At 32.8% G+C, this 26,311-nt stretch overlaps 1 long non-coding RNA gene across 3 annotated transcripts in view; it reads left to right on the top strand.

Annotated features, from left to right (window-relative positions):
• The window catches only part of LOC130667066 (uncharacterized), a 190,984-nt gene that overhangs the window by 67,606 nt on the left and 97,067 nt on the right, over positions 1 to 26,311 (top strand). For all 3 annotated transcript variants that reach the window (XR_008989792.1, XR_008989794.1, XR_008989793.1), the window contains one exon: positions 11,671 to 11,720. This is a non-coding gene — a long non-coding RNA (uncharacterized LOC130667066). The remainder of the gene's footprint in view (positions 1 to 11,670; positions 11,721 to 26,311) is intronic.

The following is a 26,311-nucleotide window of genomic DNA, read 5'->3' as shown; positions in this document are numbered from 1 at the left end:
CAAGTATAGGGTGTAGGGTGTTATAGTCGTAGTATATATTATATAGCATTCTATATAAATATATACAGTCTATAGGACACAGTAAAGTAGGCTGGTCGTTATGGCCTCGCAAGTGAACATTATCGGCTCGTCGAGTCCTCGACATCGGCTTAACTCTCCAAGTAGCAGGACGTCAAGTATAAGCATTTCGGGAGTTTTAATGTCCTACTAACAGCTACAACGAATTACGATAATTACACTCTTGGCCCAACGTTCATGGATGACAAGAAATTAGCTCAAGACAAATGTATTGACGATGTTAAAGAAATGCCTACTAGTAGTAAAGTCCAAGCTCTAGTGAAAAAAACTCGAAGACATGAAGAGACCAGCGAATTTTTTAAAATTTATTCGCGCTAAATAATAAAGAAATATATAGGGAAGGGTGGGGCAGAGCGGCCCCCCTGAAGTTTTGATCAAAAAAAGAATTTTTTTTTTTCGACTAATTACTATAAATCCGATATGTTTGCGCATTTTTACCCCTACGCATGACATTTGGGGCAAAATGGACAAGCCCATAATTTTGAATAAGTGATTTTTTCATATTTTTATCGTCAAATTAAAAAAAAATTATTATAATTCCACATTTCTAGCCCTACGCATAACACCTGGGGCTAAATGGACCAGCCGAAACTTCCGGAAAAATTATTTTTTCATATTTTTCGGCCGTTTCTCTATGTAAGAGGCAAATTTGGTCACTAAAAATTTATAAAAATAAAATTTTTTGTTTAGTTGATAAATTTTTGAAATAAAGTAAAACTATAGAATTGATTTTTTTTTTTATTAAATAACAATTAGTAATTAAGGCAATCGAGAGTGAACGATTTATTACACTTTAAAAAATTTTTTTCGAGTAATATAAAACCAAAAATAGTTGTCAAGAGAAAGAAATACATTCTTCATGATGAAAACAATTTAAAAAAAAAAAAATGAAAAAAAAATTTTTTTTATCACTTTTTGAAGGGGGCCGCTCTGTCCCACAAAAAAATTTTTTTTTTCAGAATTTTGGCAAAATGTCCATAAATTTGTTCGAAATAGGACAAAAGTAAAGTGATCTTATGGTTGAAAGCCACAAAAAATAATTATTGGCTTAGGGGGGCCGCTCTGCCCCATGGGGGCCGCTCTGCCCCATGGGGGCCGCTCTGCCCCACCCTCCCCTACATGAAGAAATGTTTAAAGAAAACGTTTTATGTTTTAGTACTCTACTTTGTCGTGAAAATTTCGCTCTAACCCATTTCGCTTTGCCCCGTCTATTTCCGCTCTATCTTAAATCGTAGCTTGGCAAGTACCAATAAGCACCAGAATGCCAAGCGACAAAGATAAAGATTTCTTATCAGTGAGTAGGATCACATAAGTTGCAGGGAAGAAAAGCGGAAAGCGAGCATAGTAGTCGAGTCGTCAAGTTGTAGCAGAACGTCAGTTAGATGGAGCTAGTGAATAATGTCTAAGACGTATACTATAACCTTAGCAGTAAATCTAAATGTTCTTAAATGAATCGTTAATCGTTAACTGCAAACGTAACACTGGTTCATGACGCTTATAAACCCCGGAAATTCAAAGGTAGACATTCAGATGTACATGCTATGTTCGAATCCTACATTTTGTATAACTACTTTAGGGGATATATTGTTATATATGTATACATGTATATGTATATAAATGTATCTGTATATATGTCTGTGACAATAAGTCTTTTCGCTTCTATGGCTGGACAATAAAGTTGGAGGCAGCTTTATTGCCAGTGCGAGAGAGCCTCCGAGGAATCGTAGCATGTTTCAAATAGCGTTCGTTAAATATATATATATTTTTTATTTTTTTTTTTCATTTTATTTTTATTTTTCTCGTTGGCGAGTGTCCCCTCTGGTATATAGCAGGATGGACAGAGTCCAGTGGACACAAACGCTCGTAAAAAGGTCACTCGTTTAATTCGAAATACCCGGGATATTTTGAATTCTCGTGCTTTATTGAGTCGTTTACGGTACATTGCTTGCTATCATCCGGCGAAAAATTCACCTGCACTCATTAAACATTTACATCAACTGTCTGTATATATGTATATTTATTTGCATTGCATTGAGTTTCGATGCGTTTTTATTCTGTTATTCATTCATTATCTTTTTGTTAATTTAAAGTGGTGATAAATTTTTTTGTTTACCTTAAAATTTTTAATACTCTCGACAATTTCACAAAAAATAAAAAGTAGATAAAAATAACAAAGTTTTTTTACAATTTATATCAATTAAAATTACTTTTTTAGCAATTTAATTTAACTGGAAAAAGTTAAAGGAAAAATAATATTTTTTATAAAATTTAAACGTGAAAATTCTGTATAATATTTATTCGGGTAAAAAAAAATATTCAATTCATGTATTCCATCGCACTTTGAACTGGCGACAAGAGTAGTCAGTGAGCATGACGTTATGACGTTGATGGGTTTATGGGTGTAGAACTAGCGTGAAAAATTCAAATGAATTTTTTCTCGTCCCAGCCAATCTCTAACTCTAGCCAACTATATATCTACATATATCTAAAAATATATAATAGCATTACTATTCTTTATTCAGCAAACAATATATACTTACTACCTATCGCGCCCCAAATAATCGTAAAATTTGATAATGAAATTTAATCGAGCTCACCCCTTTAACGACTTGGTTGTCCATTGTGACGCGGCTCGGTCTTTCGTATTCAGGATCCGGCTGCGTACTTTTAATAGACAATTACTCGTGAGCTTTAAAACATATGCCTGTAAGGGCATATTAAGTAGAGAAAGATAGACGTATCCACACATAAACTATAAAGCAAAAGCTAGCGATATAAGCTAAACCGTCACCGTCAGTATCATGCATGGAATGACTGCGAGATCTGTGTACCGTCAGCCCGGGATGTGATCGTCGTTTGTCGTTGGTGCAAAACGATGATACGACTATTATTATCCTGACACGTCATTAACTAAACGTGGAACGAGAGGTTCACTTGGTACACGTTATATCGAGACTTTAAACGTTAAACGAAAGTCCTAAACTGAAAACCCACCGTAGTGCTTATAAACTGGACGACCCCGTCGACGGAGACTTATACTTACTGGCTCAACCATTGCTATCTGCTGCACTGCTTAAGCGATAAAATCCTCCTCAGGATCATATAATTCGTTGTTGGAAACCCTTTCTTCTTCATGTCACAACAGTAAAAACAGCCAACCGTTAAAACTACACGGGGAAAAAAATATTATTGCTTTATTTATTGGACTTATAGTTGATGAGAAACAGTTAACTTATGACTTGCGCCGAGTCAACGGGTTTTATTATTTTTGTTTTATATAAATTAACTAATAGTTTGTTCAAAGATTTTATACGAATTCCATCATCAATATTTTTTTCTATAAAGTAAAGAACGAAGCTGGTTGATTATTACAGGAGAAATTATCTTTTACACTTCCAACAGCCGCCACCCAAAATTTTCATTTATTTTAAACACAATAATCCCAATTAGAAAAATTTACCGCGTGCTTATCTTTTTTATCTCGCTCGAGAAACCGTTTGATCGTTGGATAGTAGCCTTGACAGTAAACTAATTGCACTACACTTCGTGTCAAGAAAGTAACAACTTGCCTCGGGGCTGTATCCCTTCACGGAAACACGGTTTTCTTCGCTTTAACCCAACGAAATGAGAAAAAGACTGGGAGAAAGAAACAACTAGCAAGGACTTTATTTCTTTGTCAGCTCTTTGCTTGCACTCGAGGTTTATATATATAAAAAAAAATAAAAAATAATAAATAGAAATAAAAAGTAAGAGGAGAAAAAAAAACTATGAGAATAAGAGAAAAAGAAATGAGAAGCGGAAACTTCACCCGAGGCGCCAATTAACGTTCGACGTTTGTCGATTCTGCACGTGCACTTACTTTTATTTTTCTCTCTTTCAGTTACATGTATTCCTATATGTGTATTATATATGTACATCGACAACTATTATCCATGTGTATACAATCTATACCCACAGCGGCTTTTCATCCCTGAGTGCGATTTAAAATACTGCAATGCAGTCGGAGATTTCTCATGATTGTACACAGAGTAAGAGGGATTCAAGTGTATGCTAAAATATATTCCCGTTGTCCTCTTCCTTCTTTGCTTTTTCTATCAGATCTCTCTATAATATACCTCTACCTCTACCTCAGTAAATATATACCTATACCGCCAGTTTCTCCTTCTCCCCCTGGTTTATCATCCTTTTGGATATGCTATTGCAACGATAGAGAAGACCGTGGGTTGTACAATGGGGCAGAAAACAAGGGAAGGCCTGCACATCAAAGTGCCGGAAGTTATGGGGGATGGCGAACTCCGTGCATCCGGCGCAGACTGATAATCATCTGAACGAAATACTTTGTAATCGTTAATTACAAGCGCTCCTCGGCTGCTTTGAAAATGAACGCGGGCTCTTTGGCATTACGATCCGCGTGCCCACTGGAGTGGGATCATCGAAAAGAGTACTAAGCAGTGTACAGAGATATATACGATGACAAATATATACACACAGACTATGGAGAATGAATGAATAATAATAAAAATATAAAAACAGATGAGAGGTATATTGTAACTAAAAGGACAGGGTTGACTTGCATTTTACCTACGGCGGCATTTGTTCGATGATAAAATGGATCTTTGCTCTTTCACTCGCTGATGCTTATCCTATTCTTTTTGGCTCCGAGCTGCTTGAGACAGTGCCACGAGTTCCGGTCTATTAGTCTTCAAATTCTCTTTTGCTATGATGCATTTCACTTTTCGGTCTTTCAATAATATTTTTTAATTATCTCGTAGTTGTTTGACTATTTTGATCGTCAAAGTGCAGCTGTAACATTCCTTTTTGTAAAGAAGCATTTTTTTTTTAAAAAGCCCGCCGTTGATATTAATTAAGGACGCTACCGTCGGCGCTGGTTGTTTCTTTTATTATTTTTTTTATCAATTTCTTAATAGGGCCGTCAAGACAATATTTGGATACAGAATGTTTGATATAAAATTTTACTGACTCAGATGATCTGACAAATGTCAATGGAAAAGTAAAAAATAGGCAAGTCTGTGAAATGAATTTTTTCATTTTGTCATAACAATCGAGTGGAAGAAATGATATTTCAGAAAGTGGGTGAGAGTCACAAAGTGATTGTGAAAAACGACAAACGGACTCATCACGTACTGGCAGTACATTGAAAGCAATATCCATTACCATTGCCGACTGTAATAATATATACCAAGTTTGGATACTTGTGTATATAAATCCCTTAAAAATAAAAAAAAGAGATAGAAAGCGTCAAATGAGCCGTCGAAAAATTCCGCGAAAATTTCCCTCTCACCCCTCGACGTGTGTTAAAAAAACTTTTTTCTTATGTCACGTGGGGTGGTTGCACTTTACGTTAGAGTAAATGAAGCGCGCGGGAAACGAATTGAGATCTCGAGAGTTGACTCGGGGATCGGTGATGATAGTCGTGAGGGGTTAAATATTCGCATGCGCCAGCGGACATTCAATGAGGATAAGAGATAGAAAAGACGTGACTTATAAACAAGCCGGAGATGATCTTGAAGGATGCTTCCTTAACTTGACGGCCGATTTCTGTTCTATGTACCGTACATTTTTTACCCGTCAAATTTAAGGTTTCGAGTATAATAAGGCTGCGTTTTATTTTTTAAATATATACGTTTTTTTTTCGACTAATAAATTTATTGATTTTGAAATATTGAAACAAGCCAACTAGCGCCAGCGGTAGCGTCCCGAATTAATTTTTAATTCCTGTAATTTTTCGCGACATTTTTGTGTGCAACCAATAAAATGTCTTATCTTAATGTATCGCAACAAAAACATATCGCGATTGGTGAAAGTATATATATATTAGGGTGTATCAAAAAAAATCGACTAATTTTTTTTTCCTTCATTATATCGAAAATATTGTTGGAAATGACGAAAAAAAAATACTGTGAAAGTTTGAGCTCTTAATATGAATATAACAGCTGCCGCATTGCAATTTTCTATTTCCCGTTTAAATAACATGGGAAAATTTATTTTTTAAGCTTTGGAATTTTGTAGCTCACGGTGGGATCAATACTTTTGAATGTTCAAGACATATTCTTATGGGAAATTTGACGCTCTACAAAAAAGGTCTCTTATAATTTTTCGATATTTTTATTTCTTCAAAAGTTATTCAAAGTTAAAGTTAGATTGACGATAAATTTTTACATTTTTTAAATTTTTTGACGCAACCATCAACTTTATCGGAAAATTTTATAGGATATTTTTTGTAGAGCATTTTATATCCTATAACTAATCTCGGAGAAAATTTTCGATATTTCTCACAAGTCGTAAGTTATTTGCAATTAACTAAAAATTTTCTTAAAAAATCTAAATTTTGTTGCTTAAAATTAATTATGTTAAATTTTCAGTCAATTGCAAATAACTTACGACTTGTATATATATATATATATATATATATATATATATATATATTGTCAAAAGGTTGATAACCTGGAAATTAGTCGAAAATAAAATAAATAAATAAATGAGTAAAAATATATATCATTAAAATAAATGCATAATAAACATTGGTTTGTTTTGAAGTAGTCAGTTAGATTGGTAATAATGAATTAAATAATAATACACTTGAATAAACTGTAATCAGTTAAAGTCACTTGAGCTATAATCTGGTAGTATAGTAAATATTTTTCCAGTTATTTCTTCGACATTAATACTCGCAGCTACACAGCATCAGCATCAGCAGCAACAGAGCCGCTTGTCCATTACGAAGAAGGCGGAGCATAAGAGAGCTTCCACATTTTGCATCGCGTTTCATCTATAATTATAATCGTTTCCCGGAAGATTTTGCCCGGCAGCTAAGGGCGTGACTGGAGAAATCGCGAATGCTATGGAACAGCTACACACATTTTTTATAAATTATTATTTTTTTATTGAGTATTTTGTACTTATACTCTTCGCTATTACATGTAGTTGGTGTCGGACTGAGTATTTACTAGCACCAGCACTTTTTATTGTATATGAGTGTGTGCATACGCACGCGGTAGACATGACGGCTCGTGCCGTGGCAAACCGCACCAGGAAATAAACACAGGGCTATCATTACTTGTATATATCTAAAAGATTATACCCAGTTGGTGGATGATGGCGTGTTACTCTCTATCCTATGTTACTCTATTATGGCGTGTCCCGTGTTAATAAGAGCAAAAGCCAGTGTAGCGTTATAAAATCTAAACTGCCCACAAAAACCACAGAAAAGTGGTTAGCGGTAGCACAGAACAAAACCAGCAGCAGTATCATCAATATTACCAGCAGTACCACTAACTAATTTAATTTTATATTTTAAATAACAACAGCAACTTGCCACGATAGTAATGATGCAAAAGGTTCAAGTGGCAAGTTCACTGGCCTTGGTACCAGTCGCGCGGCTAAAGTTTACAAGGCGATGCCGCTGTTTGCAAGATCAACGAGCAAAAAATACTTTGTCGTTAAGAGTACTCTTGTATTTACGTTTGTTGCTCTATTCAAAGGAAATAAATAACTAGATCATTTTGATTATACATTTATTTTTTTTTATTTCTTACGTTTTATACATTCAGATCAATAGTAATGCCGTTATATGCGAAAACAGGATGTAATATTTTATTATTTTTCTTGCCGTAAGTAAGGAATAAGAATTGAATCAATTATTTCAGAGAGAAAACTTTTAAATTTTATTATGAAAATTGAATTACCTTTGTCTTGAGAGTTACTAAAATGAATTATTACGTGAATCGAATGACGGAAGTCTGGTAAAAGATACACTTTGTTACTGTATTATGGTATATGTGATACAGTACCGCTGATTTAATTATAAAGAACTTACAAAAAAAAAAAAAAAAATTTTACTCAGCTGAAAAATATTTAGTCAAAAGTTTCTACGGTAAAAGTTTTCTAAATTGGACTATAAACGATTTAAAATTAATTAATTAAATTTGATTTTCTTAAAAAAAAAAATAGTCATCTGTTTAATCATACTAAAATGTCAGACAATCGGCTTCACTACCTGATAAGCTTAATTCACGAGATTAGATCAAGTTGAAAGCGTCATCATTCCGACAAGCTAATCAGGATTGAGTGAATCGCCCGAACGGTAGCCTAGTCATGATCGTTACGACAAATCAGTAGCAGAGCAGTAGTAGTAGAACATATGAGACACTGTTGGTAGAATGGAGTGGAGAGGAGAACAGAGTTGAGTTGAGTGAAGGAGCTTATTCCGAGCAACCTCTAGCCTGCGGGATTACAGTTAGAATCAACCATTGTATTCATGTATATCTATATATGCATATATATAAATATATATATAGATAGATACATGTAGTCATATAGATATATTATTATATATATATAAATACACATATAAATCCATATATAGATATACATTTCTATATATATAATATATAAATATATATAAATATATATGTATATCTGTATTAGGAGAACAGAAAGTTGTAGTTGGTAACTCAGCTAGACATGTCTAGTGCGCGTTAACAGGCGTCAGGTGTATCGGGGATGAACCATCAACCGTAGATCGTTGTCCAGGTTATGGGATACACCCACACGGCACTAAATACTATTGAGAAGAGAGAAAACTCTCATTCTCGCTATCTATCTCTCTCATAACAGTGTACGGTACATGAATAGAAAGACGTGACAGTGTCTGAGTATAGATCCGGATTACGAGATGCACACCTACTCGAGTAGTATATATATTTAGTGAAGACCGAGTAAGACTATACTGTGGTATTGATGTATTTCAACGGAGTTTCATGATGGGAGTTATCTCACACGTACACAACCGTGAATTAGTGACCGCGCTTGCTTTGGGGTTATTACGTCATAACGGCATGAGCACCTGGAGGCAATTGCCCGTATTGAAGCGACGAAACCTGTCATTCGATTTATTGCTCGTCTGCAGCGCCGATCGGTCGCCGGGACTACCAGACGACCAGACCAAATTTACAGGCTAAAATTTCCTACTATACCGTGCAACTATACTGCACTACATAACATATATAATATGAATACTATAGTATTACCACATATATATATATATGACGGGGCGATATACTTGAATGCTCGTATTGCCGTATAGACGGTGAAACGAGGCCAAATTTCGCTCGCGTTATGCTGATGACGTTGACTACGCTAGACTATGGCTACTGTTTGTCTGGCTCGTATCGTTAATATAACGGATATTTTAATTGTTACTAATGTCATTCCGATCATTGCTATATTCCACTTGAATTATTTGCGTCATTAAAATTATGATTTATTGATATTCATGTGTATTTTTATCGACATTTATCGCTTTCCAATTATTGTCTTTATTTTTCCGTGTTAACAGGGGTTCGCACTTATCTCTCTGTTACACTCAACCATGAACGGTACTATCTTTGTTGCACTTGTGCAGTAAATGGTAACTTTGGCCGATTTTTTCTCTTAAACAAACGAATATTATCAAATAATTGAAGCGCACTTCGCTAAATTACACAGTAGTGCATCGATGTATACTCTGTATTGTGTATTTAGAGATTTTGTTTGCGAAAAAAACTCAGCCAAAAATATTTGAAAACCCCTGTTAAGAACATACTAACACACGGAAAAAATGATTGACAATAATTGTACTTCAACTTCTAATTATTTATGTTATGTTCAATAATTAATGTCGTTTCAATCAGTAAAATTATGATTTTAATGTTTAAACTGTCACAATTAACAGTTAATCGTTGAAATATAGGGGAAGGGGGGGGGGGGGGGCAAAAGGGAGTAGGGTAGGCAAAACGGGGTACCCCCAAAATTTTATAAAAAAAAATTTTATATTTTAAATGGTTTTTAAACATTCCAAAATCACTTCTATAAATATAATTAAGCGTTACTTTGAATTTTTTTTGGTAAACTTTTTCAAAAATCAATTGTCAGTTGAAAAATATTAATGACGTTTGTTTTATGATAAAAACCATTAAAAATTTTTTTTCTTCTTTTGTATCCAATAAACATGTAAAATATAATTTTTCTTCATGTAAATTGCTTACAAAAAAATTCAACTTAATCAAACTCGTTTAAAATCCAGAAATTTTTTTTTTTTACCTTTTTTAGGGGGTACCCCACTTTGCCTGCAGAAATGAAAAATTTTTTTTTTCAACGGTAACTGAAAATTTCTTCTATTTACTTTGAATATGATTAAAAAAAAAAAGATTTTGCGTATTTGAGTCCTCAAAAAATTGGTATTTCCTTAAGTACCCCCTTTTGCCCCTTCCTCCCCTACTGCTTGACTATTTAAAATTACAACTTAAACCTTAAAAAACTACAAGACACTTGTCAAAAAAATGCATCTGTTATTAATTTCTTACGTTCTACTTCATAATATTTACTAATATTCGGTCTAGGCGCACTGTTGATGAGAATCTGAGTATTATTTACTAATATTTTTTTTCCGTGCAGTAAAAACTTTGAATTACTTCCATGTTATTAGAGACTGATTTTTTAAGCTCTTGAATTAAATTTAAAAAAAATACGTATTTTTGACATGACAAAGAAAAACCATAATAAACACCTAAGAACAGGCCGCTTCTAGAGAAAAAGATCATTGACCACGAATGCCAGGGAAGGAAACCGCGTGTGTGTGTGTGTGATTCATCGACTGGTTAGTTCGCGTGATTCAATTTACGTTTCTCCACAGTTTCTTATCCTTATATTTCTTTTCTCACTCTACTAACAGTATAGTGTACCCTCTTTACCTTTTTATGTGCTATATACACACATTTATATACATCTATATCTATATGTATGTTAAAGAATGCAAAGCAGCACAAGGTGCATAGTCTGGAAGCCATAAATACATCTTTGGAGCGGGTCAGACAGTCGCCCATCCATAAAATATGAAATGTATTAGATTGATAAGACTTTTGTTCTCTTTTTTACCTCTATACTTTACTCACTATCTCTTTTGTATAGTTTACCATATTCACCTCCTCTTCATTCTCCTTGCCCATGCATTCACTAAAATATTTCGCCTCGATTTTCTCGTAGCTCTTTACTTGGGTTCCTCGGGTTCTTGAACAGAACAGAATGCAAGTAAAGTGGGCGCACGATACGATGAAAAATATTCTTCTCCATCGCGGCATATCGTGGATATCCTCAACTCGATCCACTCATCTCCTAAAGAAAGAATAAGTTAAGACGGTCCCCCAACAAGCTTGAAAGGATACAAGTAGGATAAGAGAACGCATAAACGTATTTACTCCGGCTCAGCATAATATCGCGAGCTTTATAACCAATAAAAGTTACAGCTGACACTTCTGTTCCGTCAGACTGATACTACACTGGTGCTCTGTTGCTGCTGCTTTACTTCTTTTGCCACTGCTGTTATATTAAATATATATATAGATGTTACTGCTATGAATTCCACTCAGCAACTTTAACCGACCAATGCCACGACACGATTTTTCGATCTCTAAACATAAGACACACCATGACTAATACTCGACTATTTACGATCATAACCTCGGGTGCTTCTCTTCTCTTATCTTATATTTTATTATATTACACATTTATGATTTTTATTTTTCGTTGTTACAGATAACTCGGATCAAGATCCACTAGCGTTGCCACAGGAAAAACGTTAATAGGTGAGTAATTACTTTAATGGACAATTTAATAATCGCTCGTAAACATAAATGCGATTGGATTATTTTTGAACGGTTCTTTTTATATATTTATTTATTTAGTTTTCTTGTATTTTATAACTCTCGAATGGGCATAGAAATTAGTCTTGGATTTTGGCATCAATTTCTTGATGGACAGTTGAAATGGATTTTGGTGAAGTAGCGAAAAAATTTTTATTTTTCAAACATATCGCTGGATTCGGTTTGAAATAAAAGATAGGGGGAGGGGGCAAAGTGGGCCCCTGGTGGAAAAGTAGGCCCTTTAAAATTTTCAAAACTTCAAATAATATGGGGGCAAAGTGGGTCCCTCAAAATTTTCTATACGTCAATAAATTCGGACGGATAATAAGCTTATCGAAATTTCTTATATAATGAGGGTTAAAATAGACCACCAAAACTGTTCATTAAATATAATTTATTAAGAAAGTTAAAGATAATAAAATTACGTTTTAAAGTTATGTCGTAGCAGACTATTAAAATGATTTTTTATATTATTAAAATACAATCGTTTTATAGTTATTTGCAATTATCACACGTGTAAAGAATAAAAAATATAAAATCCGAAATTTTTTGGAGGGCCCACTTTGCCCCTAATTTAGTTGAAACACTAAAAATTATTTTTTTTTTGTAAAACTTTTTTTCTATGAATTTCTGCAGTTCAGATCTGCAGCGCAATCTGCACACTATTTGCTTGTGGAATAAAATTACGAATTTTCGAAAATCCGAAATTTATAAAAAACTGTATAGTACTGAAACAAAAAGCAGTTATTAGAATAACATAAGAACGAGTAATACATATTTAAACTGAGCTCGAGGCTATTAAATATTTTTATTGTATCTTATCGTCTGACTAAACGATAAGTAAGACCAAGACTATTTCCCGTCTGTACTTATTTTTTCATACTTATAATTTAATGTTCGTCACATAACTTTCACATTGAATAACTCTCTCTTAGTATTGAATTTTATGAAACGTACATAAAAGGTTTTTTGGTAAATCCACAAAGATAATAAAAATTCATATATATAAATATATCTATCCGTAATTAATAATTGTTTTAATAACAGATATAACTTTTCCTCGTTTGTTACGATTAACTGAAACTTTCTTTTATGGTATAACTATTTCAATATGACACCCGAAAAAAATATATAAATTTATTATTTCTTATATAAAGAAGCTTCGTATTAGGACATAAACATTTTTATGAAAGGACATGCGGCGTGGCAATTAGAAATATTTGCTCAGGGGACAGTTAATATCTTCATTTAACCCTGACATTTTTATCGTTCTTTGTATCTTTCTATAAAAAAAAAAATCTATATCAGACCAAGCCTTTTTTTGGTGAAACAAATTGATGAAAAAGATAAGCTTGCTGTTAAAATACGAGCAGTGTAACCGTTAAAATTACGACTTTATTCTTGTTTGTCCCTTAGCTTTTCTATACAATGTACGCGAATTGGAAAACGCGTTTTCTCCTGCTAGTATTCCGGAAGTTAACAATAGTTTTGTTGCCTTACAATGTAATCGAGAATTTCGCAGACTAAAGCAAAGTGTGTATATTTGCGTCCAATTCAACGACTTTTTGACTGCGTCATGCAAGCTCTAAAGATTCTTCTCTCTCAGTTAACTTAAAACTTATCCGGATGTGATTCCGATCGGTTTTATGGCTCTGTTTTATCGCGGTGAATCGATCAAATAGCATACTATTACGACTTTTTTTCTATACTCTGTTTTTATTTTTTAAAGACATGGAAATTTAACGTTGCATGAAATAACATGTCTTTATCCAAAATTATGCCAAACTTTTATTTTATAGATTCAAAGAACGCAAACAAAAAAAAAACACTAAACTTTTATTTATTGACACTAACATATTTATTAAACTCGCAATGAATAAATTTTATTTTTCCTTAATTTAATACTAAATTAAGTTGTCACTTTAAATGATTAAGATACTGAATAAAATGTTAATGATAAATTAAAATGTGTAACAAAAAAGATGAAAAAAAAAATCTAGAGAGACAAAAGCGAGATACTCAGCGGCAATAATTTATCAAGTTAGCGTCTGATTTAGATTGCATGAAATGCGTCTCGACGATATGAAAGCCTTGGTGGTGAAGGGTTGATAAAGCCTCATTCACCAGCACTCCCACCCCCACTTTTACTTCCACTACTACTACCACTAGCGAAATCCCACTACTACCCTTTCCTACTGTGTAGGTTATGTTTAACGGGAAATCGTTCTGTTGTATCCTTGCATCCCCAGAGAATATACCGAAGAAGATAGTGCGACGTGATGAACGGTCTAACCGTCGTATAAATTAACTTCCTGTGACAGTTAGATTAATTGTTGGTTAGTGCGTTCATCGGTGCGTTCGTTGGTACGTTTATTTTCACCAGCCACCTACCAGAGTGTTGGTGGTACTCACCGAATCATCATCACTATCACCATCACTTCTATATTCCAGAGTAACATATATCCTGGAATTTTCGTTTGCGTTATCACAAACCGCAGTATCAACCGCGACATTTGTTACTCTGCAACGCTGCACGCGTATTTTAAAATCTCTTTTTAGTCAACAGTGTCCGGCAGCCAACTTTGTTAATTGAATACTCGAATCATGTGTTGCATTCCTCATAAAACACATTGCACATAAATTCAAATATATGTCTTTTATAATCTGAAATGTCCTGGATGCTAAAAAATCATGATTTACTTTTTGGGAATTTTCGGAGGAACATGGCATCAATTCATTCTTAACTTCAGTCTGATATTTTAGGAAATTCATCAAATAATTATTTCGATATTTTGTTTTTATTTCGCATAAAATTTGAGCAGTCTAATTAGTATTAATCGTAAAGCCCAATGGACTAGGGTAGAGGTACCGTTTTTGGCGACTTTAGGGCCAGTTTTGGACACTTAAAAAATTCAAATAAAATAATCCGTAAAAGACCCAATAACATAATCAATTTTTTAAATATGTCTAAAGATTCTTTTATCCCACTATTAAAATGAAAATTTTATGTTCCACTTTTTCATTAATTAAAATAAAGGATTAAATGTCCAAAAAATGGAGCAGTGGCCACAAGTGGTACCTCTACCGTACATGGTCTTGGACAAAAATATTCTAATTTATTTTTCATTTATTTTTTGAGACATATTCATGTCAATCCATCTGATTATGTATTGTCTATATTCGGAATTACACGGTGTTTAAATGAAATGATAATTAGTTTGAATGTTAAAAAACTTATAAAATGTAATTAAAGCCCGCAGAATTGGTCATGAGTCATGACTTTTTTTTTACACCGGTAAAATAAGTAATTATTAATATTGTTCAGTAGATATAGGTCAATGAGGATTATTTTTAACAAGGGTATATAACGTGCTCTACAAGATTTTTCCCGTTTCTTTTTAGCAGCCTCGAGAATCCACTAATGATAATACTACGATAGTCCTTCAGCCCCTATCCATAATTCGCAGTTTCTTTTCTCGTATTTTTTTCCATCATTGCTACTTCAAGCTGCCCTACTTTTCTCTTTCCTTAGCTTTTCTTCATGATCTGTGAGGGAAGATGGGCTATGAAGAAGGCTGTTATTGTGCCAGAATATGCGGGCTAAGAATTTTACCGCAACATTTCCTGTGTGATATCATAACGTTCTACTACTTTCGCAACTATTGTGATTATAATTACGACCGGGGCACAAACGAGTAGAGACAAACCTTCCAATATCAATTCACAGAGCTTATTCTCTTTGATTCATCCTCAGTTTCATCTTGGACATGATCCTAAAAGCATCGTGATACGCGAATCGTGACGGGATCAAAGACAACATTTCGCCCTAATGATTTTGTCTCTGTCCATTTCTCCCTTGTATATACTACGGCTTATGATACTTTCTTACACAAAAGATTGCGTCGTATTAAATTGGCTTTATTTTAGCTAAATCATCACACGATAATAATTTTCGTTATTTGTGTACAGCCTTAAAAAAATAAATTAAAAATATAATCCATCGCTGGGGTCGTTTGTTTAATGTTCCTGTTTTTTTTTTGGTTTTTAATTGTTATTATTAATAAATCACGACTATTTTATTGCCAAACCCACAAAACTAGCTCATCCGTTCGGGCAATTGTAATTTTAATGATTATTATATTACTCGCGATGGTGCAATATAATGTGGCGACGATACCGATGATGGAGTGCCAACGGCAATTTAGCTTGAAACTTGGATTTACGACAAACTCCCTTGGGCGTTTATATACTGTATATACAGTAATAGATTTTCAGCAAAGTAAAAGTAGACGAGAATTTTAAAAAACGCAATAAACATATACACTGTAAACAATTCGCGGAATGAATGCGGATTAAATCCGGAGTGAATGCGGAGTGAATGAATTTTTAATTATTCACTTCCCTCGGAGTGAATTTCACTCCGGGGGGAGTTTTAAAAATATTATTAATAAAATATAACTCCACTAAGTAAAATCGAAATAAAAATTCGCGTATTACAGGACTGATCAACCAATACGCACACACACCCGAACACACACGCGAACATATTCGCACAAAAGCACACACACGCACGCACACACATCCACAGACACGCACACACACAGACACTCGCACACACACGCTGTTTAACAATTTAATATAAATTAATTTAAATGTTAAAACTCCGGACCGGAGTGAATTCGGAGTGAAATAAAATCCGCATCACTCTGAGATCATTCCGCTAAAAAAAAACTCCCAATTCACTCCGCATGTGGAGTGATTTTTTTTAAAACTCCGGAACTCCGAGTGGTGGAGTGAATCCGGAGTGAATTCGGATTTAATTTCAATCTGGATTTCTTATAGTGTAATAATAAAAAAAAATAATAAATAAATAAAAATTTAATTTAAACACAATAAATAAACGAGTCAAGGTATTATAATACTCGACTGAATAGAAATAATATTTTTAGATAGCAGTGTAATTCAAAAACTTTAACTACCTTCTTACGCTCCATAACACCGTTATGTTCCACCCCAATTTCATTTATTATTTTCTTGGATTGTCTCAAGACAAATATTGTCGCGACATTAGAATTTAGCATTTAACTTAACTTCCTTTTATCTTTTATCTTTATGACAACTGGAAACACACATAAATAAAATATAAATAACGTTATTGTGAGAAAATAGATAATAGATAATATAAGCTGAGTCAGTAGGTTCTCAAGATAAGTCGAATTCAAGACTGCTTATATCAGTTACCATTTGATGGTCACTTTTGTGTCAGTTCACTCTGACGTGTCATCGTTCGCGATCTCCGATCTACCGTTTCTCAAAACGACAAACCTCAAAGGAAAATTGCTACGACCAATTCACGACACCCCCTTGTTATGTCAGCATGGGGTAACTCAATGGATTCCTTGCTCGACTCGTTCGCTTTTATTTATTTTTTCTTTTATTTTTTTCTTCTTCCGCAAGCTCTGATCTTTCTATGTGCGGTTCTCAGTGAGTGTGAAAATAACAAGCTCGTTGTCGATGTCAAATTTTTTTATTCCTTTTCAAATTTATTTATGCCAAATACACTTGAGTAATTTTTTTCGCATAGATTTTTTAATAACACGTTTATTAAAATAAATATTATCTGTTGTATGCCACGAAAAGCTGTTTAATCCCATTACAAGGGTCGATTGTCGTTTGATGTTAATAATTTTGTTAGCATGTATTATCCATCTGTACAATATGGTTTTTCAATGGATTATTAATTGTATGAGATAGTATATTAATTATCAATTGATTGAAATGGTTATTGTTTTCATTATAGCTTACAGCGATGCGACATTATGTCCATTGTTACTAATTTCGATAAATAATATTCAATTTCATGATATAATTACACACAGATATATATTAATGTACCTTATAATTACATTTCATCCGGGTAAATTATCCACCACCTGTTAGGCTGTTACATTGATTTTATATTCATGCAGTGCATGTGTAAGTTGACCTATTATATAATAATTATTTGACCTTTATTTGACTAATAAGCCAATTTTCGTGGGAGTGATAAAAATTGATAATGTACCTGAAGATCGGAACGATTTTCGCGGAACGAAAATAAAAAATCAAAATGAAAAGTAAAAAATCTACTGGATCTAGATTTCTAAAATATTTCGCATGTCAGCCAGAAATTGCAGCCACCGCTAATTACCCCTAAGCACTTTTAACCAGTCAAATGACATAAATTTTTTAATGTTCGTTACGCAAAAAACGTTCGGATCTTCAGGTACATAATTAATTTTGAAAAATGACTTTTGCTTGTGGTTCAAAATTTTTTCTGCAACAATGACAAGTTAAAAGATGAAAGTATTCAAAACTAATGTTTTTGGAAAAAATTTTTATTACTTTTGATATTTTCTGAAATTCATCCCATACGAAAAAAATATATATCCGGATATATATCCGGGCAAATCTTCATATATGCGACATATTCCAGATTTGCCCGGATATATATTTTTTTCGTATGGGATATAAATTTTAAATGCTAATATGACACATTTGAGTTCAATATACAAAAGAACAAGATATAAAATGAATGAATTAAAAAATATTTTCAATTAATTAAACACAGACCCTTTGTTACATTGGTCGTGATAAAAGAGCCGATCGAAGGATAACAAAACACACACACCATAAATGATGATTCAACGCAGCGTGTGATCCGTCGCGGATTCATCTGAGCCTGTCAGTCACTCATGAGGGAAAGTAAAGTTTCAAAATGTTAGACATCACCCCTTGGCTTTGACAGCCACTTTAAAATTATACCCGATAATGAAATTGAACTAGCACTTCACCCCTCATCCTCTTAGTCTCATATTTTTTTGGCTTACTCCCCTTGCTCTTCTGTCTTTAAATTCCCCTCATAGACCCTCTTAAACGGACAGATCGTCTAACAGATGCGAGGACAATGTGCGTGCACGAATCCTTCTCAGTTGCTTCTGCTTGTGCTACTGTACAGCTACTGCCTCAACAATCAACGCGCGCGAATGAATTTAAAGTCAGTGGCGGAACTTACTGGCTAACAAGTTAAAGGGGGCTAAAATAACCCTGCCAAGTTGAGAGTACGGATGCTACTGTAGCCAATGAAAAAGAGAGTTTTACTTCAATATTAGAAACCATCTATCTATCTATCTCTATATACTTTTAAAACATGGTGGCAATTATTACGAGTCGATCGCGCGTAACAGATATTGTTAGTAGTAGAAAGAAAACGCCATGAAAGGGTTCGTTCCGGTGTAAAAAATAAAAGTCAAAGAATTTAAGCCAATATAAAAGATAATAATATTGATGGTGGGTTTTTATTGACTTCTGATAATCAATTATTCATTCTAGTCGATTAAACATACGTAGAAAATGAAATTTCAAACTAATGATCTCATGACATTATAAAAATATTTATAATAAAGAAAAGAAAAATCTATTTTTCAACAGAACTAATACACGTGATGTAATAAATGAGTACCCTTATGTTTTATATAGTAACAACTGACCGTAGAAAATTAGATAATGGAATCATCATTTTTTTATACCATAAGTCTAAAATATATCTCTCAGCAATAAATCATCTAAAAAAACTAGGTCATTTGAAAAAATATATTTTTGTCAAAAAAATTATGTTCATTACTTGAATCGTTTATTTGAGAAACCCCATAAGTCATGTTTTTTACGAAATTGGGTTTTTTGAATTTTTGGGTTCTTTGGATGTCCCTCCATAGAAATCAATCAAAATATGCATCAAATCGGCGTTTAAAAAAATATTAACCGGGTGACAGCAATTTCATTTAATTGAGAAACCCCATAAGTCAATTACTTAAATAATCATATGCAGTTTTCGTTTTACGGAATAATTTTTTTTTTTTTTATTTAAAATTCGCGCTTTTTTTGGAAATTAATTTCAAATGTTGTTTTACTGTTAAATGTTATATGACTAATTAAAATTTTTAAATTAATTCTAATTTTTTGTAATTTCTGAGTTTCAAAGTTCAAATACATATTTAATACTTCATTTTATCAGTGTACTAAATGATTTGAGTGGAAACATTTAAAAAAAAAACAATGATTTCATAACTTTTTTTACCGTTTGGTTGAGAAACCTCATAAGTCAATCAACTTTAAATAATTTTTTTGAGTAGTTTCAGTTAAAAAATTAAATTTTTATTGTTTGAATCTTTTTCAGAGACGCTAACACTATTGTATTAAATTATTTATTCATTATTTCAATGTCAAGCTTTCCCAAAAAAATGTTTTTTGTGTTTCCTGAAAAATTTTGTTTTCTTGACTTATCGGGTTTCTCAAATAAACGATTCACTTATTTTTTAATTTTTTTTACTTATGACAAGTGCGACTAATTTTTCTTAAGCACAGAATACTTGACTTACGTTAAAACTTTTAAAATGATGACAATTCTTGAACAATTGTAGTCTTATTTCTGCAAACTGCTGAAAGAAAAACAACAATAGTATAAAAGAGAGATCAAAGTTTAACAGTAACGTTAATTTTTCACAATAATAATAATATTTATATTTGCAAATGAACTTATTTGCATTTCTATGGAAAATAACTGGTCTCAGCACTCTAGTGTCTATTATATAACAATAATAATTTTTACAATAGTATAGTATCTTCCATAACTCCTTGGAAAACTCTCAAGGATGCAAATGTACTGGCGTTAATTCCTTTTCCAGAATTAGTAGCTCGTCTTCTCTTATGCATCATCGTAAAATGCTCTTAGTTTCTTTACTAAAGAATAAGAGATGTATGGTACTACAAGAACAATGGACTCTAACATTTAACAATATATATATACATATACATACACTATTTTATATATTATATATTCCGTACAGCTTTATAAGCAGAATGTAGATGGCTATGAAATGTTACGATTTTCCAAGTTTCCGCGGAAGTTTGTCCTGTCCCATTTAACGCGCAAGATTTAACCCTTCCATCGCAGTAGTTTACGATTTCATAGCGCTATATATTTATCCTGTATACAAATGTATAGAGCTATATCTGTATACGTACCTGTTTGTTGCTAAATGTATATGCATTTAAATGTATTATATGTTATATAATATATAATGGGGTGTGTCATTTCGCCGCGCTTTAAATCCCTCTTCTATTTTACTGCAATCTCCTTTGCTCATATCACTTTCTCTTTCATACTTAACTTTGAATTTGTATGTAATACATCGTCTACACGTACACACTAGATCTGAACACTAGATTATTTCACGGAGATGAAATTGTAATCACTATTCACGTATTTTCAAAACTTAATTATCAGGCATTAGATGAAATTACTTGACAGTTGATAAATCTCATACTTTTCATCAATGTCATGATGACAATTATTAAATTATTATCTTAATATTATGTTGATATTTTGGCAGTAAAATAGAGAGGAAATGAGTGTAGATTTGATTTAAATATAATAAAAATATGGCTATATATGCATATATAAATGTATAAATAAAGTGAATTTGTATGTTAGCGAAAGCAAATGTGATATTGTGATATCTCATGGAATTTATGCGAAGAAGAAAATAGTGTACGGTCTGACCCTGGTTAGAACGATGGTGTCGGAAGCCCGCGAGCCATAAACTCAAAGAAGATAATTAAATTATGGAAATAAAAAGGAAGAAATAAAAGTAGGAAAAAATAAAGCTGCAAAGAAGCTTTTGGGTGTGACAAAATATAGTATAGGGAGATATATATAGAAAAATAATAAAAAATAAACAAGGAAGAAAACACGTGGAGATGACGTTCGACGCCGGCGGAAAAATCGTAAAACCAATCCGACCGACAAATCTGTATAATGTCCCTTGATCTTTATCACCACTTGCGAAAACTACGGCTATACTATACCAGTCGGTGGATGATGTATGAATAAATCTTCACAATTCGAATCAAGGCACGCGTATATATAAATGACAAATTTTATAACCCTATCATCATAACGAACATAAAAAATATGAAGAAGATTTATGAGTTTATAAATCAAAATAAAATCAGTTATTAGAATTATTTTTTTTATATATAAGGTAATAAAAAATTTCAGAGTACAATTCGATTAATTTTCGAACGGAAATTTAGAATGCGGGTTTTTTTAAATAAATGAAACTAGATTCTTTTTCTTAATTCTGTCCACCATTTTCTTAATTTCATTCATCATATTTTTAAATTTTCTCGCCATCTTCTTGACACCCCTCACTAGAGCTCGAAAACAATGCATCACTTTCTGAATTGAAATCATCACTTATACTAGTCTTCAAATATTATTCCAATTCTTCTTTTTTTTTCAATACCAAAACTGTATCTGAAATCCTCAACTCTTCGCCACTTTCTTCTTTAGATAAAGTTTCTTGAGTAACTTCAAACTACGTTATTTCTAACTTAGAAGTTGCGCGCACAGAGTCTCTACGGTCTAACATCCTACCCTCTGCCAGTCTATCAGGTCTTAAAGACGAACTGACCTCCTAGCAGCGCAGGTCATAGATAATCTTCCCCGGAGGTCATAACAGGCGTTGAAGGGCTTCGTTTACCATGTTACATAATCTGTGCAATGAACGTCGCTCATCGGATTCTCCGGTCCACCCATTTCATACTCTTTTTAATTAAAATGAGTGAACCAGAGAAACCCATAATTAAGTGAGAACTAACAATTATAATGATAATAAAATTTAAAAAATAGATAATAAAGAAATTAAAGTAGTAATCGTAATGTCAATGCACAAAAAATAGTTTAATATGTATTATCTTTTAGCTTAACCAGTAATCAGTAATTGAAATACTTTGATAAGCAAATTAAATTTGCTAAGAAAAAATAAATTCTATAGAATTTATGAGTAAAAGTGAAAGAACGCATAAATTCCGGATTTTTAACCCTGTACAAAAATAAAATACGTAAAACTTTTATTGCTTTTATCTAGAAAAAATCTAAACAAACCAATTTATGACATGAACAAAAACCCTTTCGTACGAGGTCTTAAACCCCAATCCCCTGGTGTGACAGCGTAACGAAAAGTAGCATCAGTTGGTCAATTAAATCCACATAACCAAGTAATAAAAGCCCACTGACCAGATATCACGTGTTTTCCGTCACTGGCATCGAAAAATTAAAAATGAAATAAAAGACAAACCCTCTAGATGAGAGGGTTACTATTACGCACCGTTGGTCATAATCGACCAGGTGGTCGCACGTCCCACCGGAAGTTGGATTCCGATACTAGTCACAGTACACTCGTATTTTGTAACACATAAGACCTCCACTCGTGCATTATACCAACGATATCCTCAAGTATGGAAATGAGGTCACGCTAGATGGGATCCGAGGGTGAGTGAATAGAGTAAAAAAATGAACACCAGCGTGAAAGAGATAATGGCCCGGGAACCCCTACCAGGTTCAGACGCTCGCTTCGTCTAATAGCCGGAACGGAGGTATTTTACAAAAGGGCTTTGGGACTGAATGATGCACTAACTCGAGAGCTAGGTTAACCAAACAACGCTCACAATACCTCCAGTGATCAGAAGTTTTTTTTTTCATATATTATATTAAGTTTCTTTTTTAATTCATACCATGTTTAACTTGAGACTCAGGATACCTTTTTTTTGTTGGGTTTATTTGGATTAGCTAGTGTTATCGAAAAAATCTTTTCAGAATATATTTTCTAAACAATCAGTAATTTGGGTACACATTCCGTGACTAGTAACTTGTAAAAAATCCAATAAGTTGTTTGCATAGCAAAGAAAAGCTATTATATATATGTGTATACATATATTATATCAAAAGCTAATAAGGCTATAAAAAATTGTTTTTAAACTATAGTTGGATGACACTTAAATATAAATTTAAATTATTTAATTCATTGCAATTAGAATTATTGAGCTTTAGTTTTACTTCTAAAGAGCGATGTGTTAATTTGTTGTGGTGAATGCCTGCGGCTATTTGTATATATATATTTATATATATATGTAGATATGTATATATTATATATATATATATTTATATTTATATATATGTATATATTTATATTTATATATATGTATATATTTATATTGCTATATGTATATATATAGATATTTCTATATATATCTATTATATATATAGAAATGTATATATATAAATTGGAATAGGAAAACAGAATATAACAGGAGGAAAACAAGCGTATACGGACTAAAGCCGTTCGCTCTCACATTCGTGACGAAATTGCGTATTTATGCTGCGCATAATCCCCCCATTCAACGAATCCATCAATGCCCAAGCATTACCGGTTTCATTTTCCTATGGCGATAGAAACAGCAATACTCAGACAGAGAGACTACATCACGCAAATGCCTTATAATAAAAAACTCCATAGTTTTCTGTCCACTGTATTTTTTCGAATGTATTATATGCATGTCCGTCGACGCCGCTAACACACGATACTGTAAAACCCGTGCCAGGATATCGCTCAATTTTTTATTCTGTCCTGCTACAATCACCCTCATCTAGGATCGACGGTCTTGAAAAAGAGGAAAGTGCTTAATATTCACAAAAAACTGTATAAATAAAGGGATGAAATTGGTCTTGAATATATTTTTTTCCGCCATTTCCGGTCATCTAGGCTATTGAAATTCTAATAGTATCATAATAGATGGAATTTTTTTATTTATCGTAAAATGATAGAAAGTTTTTTGAGTTGTTGATTAATAGATTTTTGGAAAAAGTTAAGAATTGTTTGTAGTCAATTTTCTTATATTATTGAAGACAAAAAGGAAATTTGGAATGCCTTTTCAATCAACGGTGATGTTTGTAAGGCTCGTTTAGACAACGCAATAAAAGCCGACTCACGACTGCCATCAAACGTTCTGCTCCTTTCAGTATATTCGTCAAGTATAAAGTGACTTTTGTCAGTATAGATTTCTATCGAAGCACCAGTGTTTATATGTATTTACTTATATACATGTAGTGTATAAACACAAAGCAAGGATGATTGCGAGAAATAAAAGTCGCAGGGTGTGACTGATAGTTTATCTGAGACTGAGAAAAGAAAAAGGCGAGAGACCAGATACAATGAGGGTGTAAAAAGAAAATAGTTTCTTTCTCTCTTGTTTACTCGAAATGATACTTAGGACCAGACGAATGAGGACGGAAAAAATAAGATTTACCCTTACATGTATAGTCAACCGTCAAATTTGTTTCACCCAAGAGATTCAGATTCCTTTTATTTTTTTCTATCGGGAATGTCTTGAGGTCGTTACATTCCTGAGATTTCATTTTGCACCGACGACAGATCACATCTGATACCGTGTCTGATCCCGAGTTCTATCAGTCTCTAAATGCTTCCATATAAGTCCTGGAATAGGCAAGAATAAAGGGCAAGAGTAGTTGAGTATCCTTCTTACAGATGTACAAGTCCAGTGTGTGGTTACACTACTAGAAAATTCTATTTTCTGTTTTTAGGGGCGTTCGCCCATTCAAGCAAGTACCTATTGTAGGGGAACTACAAATGAATACTAACACGTCTAATACATACAGACCTTGTTATAACAGGCGTAAATTAATTTTTTATTCAACTATCTGGTCATTAAACTTTAGAGAAACACTAAATAATAATAAGCTCGTATAGTAAATGAATGTAAATAATTTATTATTAATTAAAATTTGAAATGAATTATAATTTTAATTAAATCAAAGTTTTATCCTCGCATGACAAAAATGAATTGATGCAACGACAATGACGTATATGAATTTATGAAAATTGAATATTTAATTTATTTAAATATTCACGTACATCACGTCGTGCTCTCAATTTATTAATAAAAGTGTCAATAGAATGTTGAAAAGGTTTTTAATAAAATATCTATAATGTTAACTTGAGCTGAATAATTTTCAATGGATAGTGTCAATTATTGTGTCAATTATTTACCATCAATACAACCGCAAAAAATTAAATGGCCTTTTTTTAGTCTTATATTTAACAAAAATTAATGTATATATATATACATATATAAATATGTAAAGTCGATTGAAGCGAGCTTAAATGGATGATGATTATGGACAGATAGTTTCCAAAAGGATCACGTCAATTTACAGCGAGGATATATGTTATTCTGGGTGAATAATATATATGTATATATACTTTTATATCCTCTGGTATCACGTTTATTTGATGAAGCATTTTAATCGGATGCCAGTACTAATTAATTTTGAGCGATGGTTAATCGTGTATTTCCCACATTGGTGAACGTGATGAGTAGCGTATATATTTTATTCGTGTTGCACACATCGTACATAATAGGATAGGTGTATATATTTATGTACATGTATAGTATTAGCATTAGTATTAGTGGATTTAAAAGATAGACATAAATAGATAATGAGAAAGAGACAGACTTTATCGGATGAGTTAGTCGTGTGTGCTGTACGTTACATCCTGATGTGCGTGTTTCATATATATATATATGTATGTATAGCTATACTACACTACACTATATTATCATTAGCAACAGCA

This window comes from Microplitis mediator, chromosome 4, assembly GCF_029852145.1.
Source record: "Microplitis mediator isolate UGA2020A chromosome 4, iyMicMedi2.1, whole genome shotgun sequence".
NCBI lineage: Eukaryota > Metazoa > Arthropoda > Insecta > Hymenoptera > Braconidae > Microplitis > Microplitis mediator.
The sequence above is the reverse complement of the archived record's forward strand: the minus strand, read 5'-3'. Positions and strand labels throughout refer to the sequence as shown.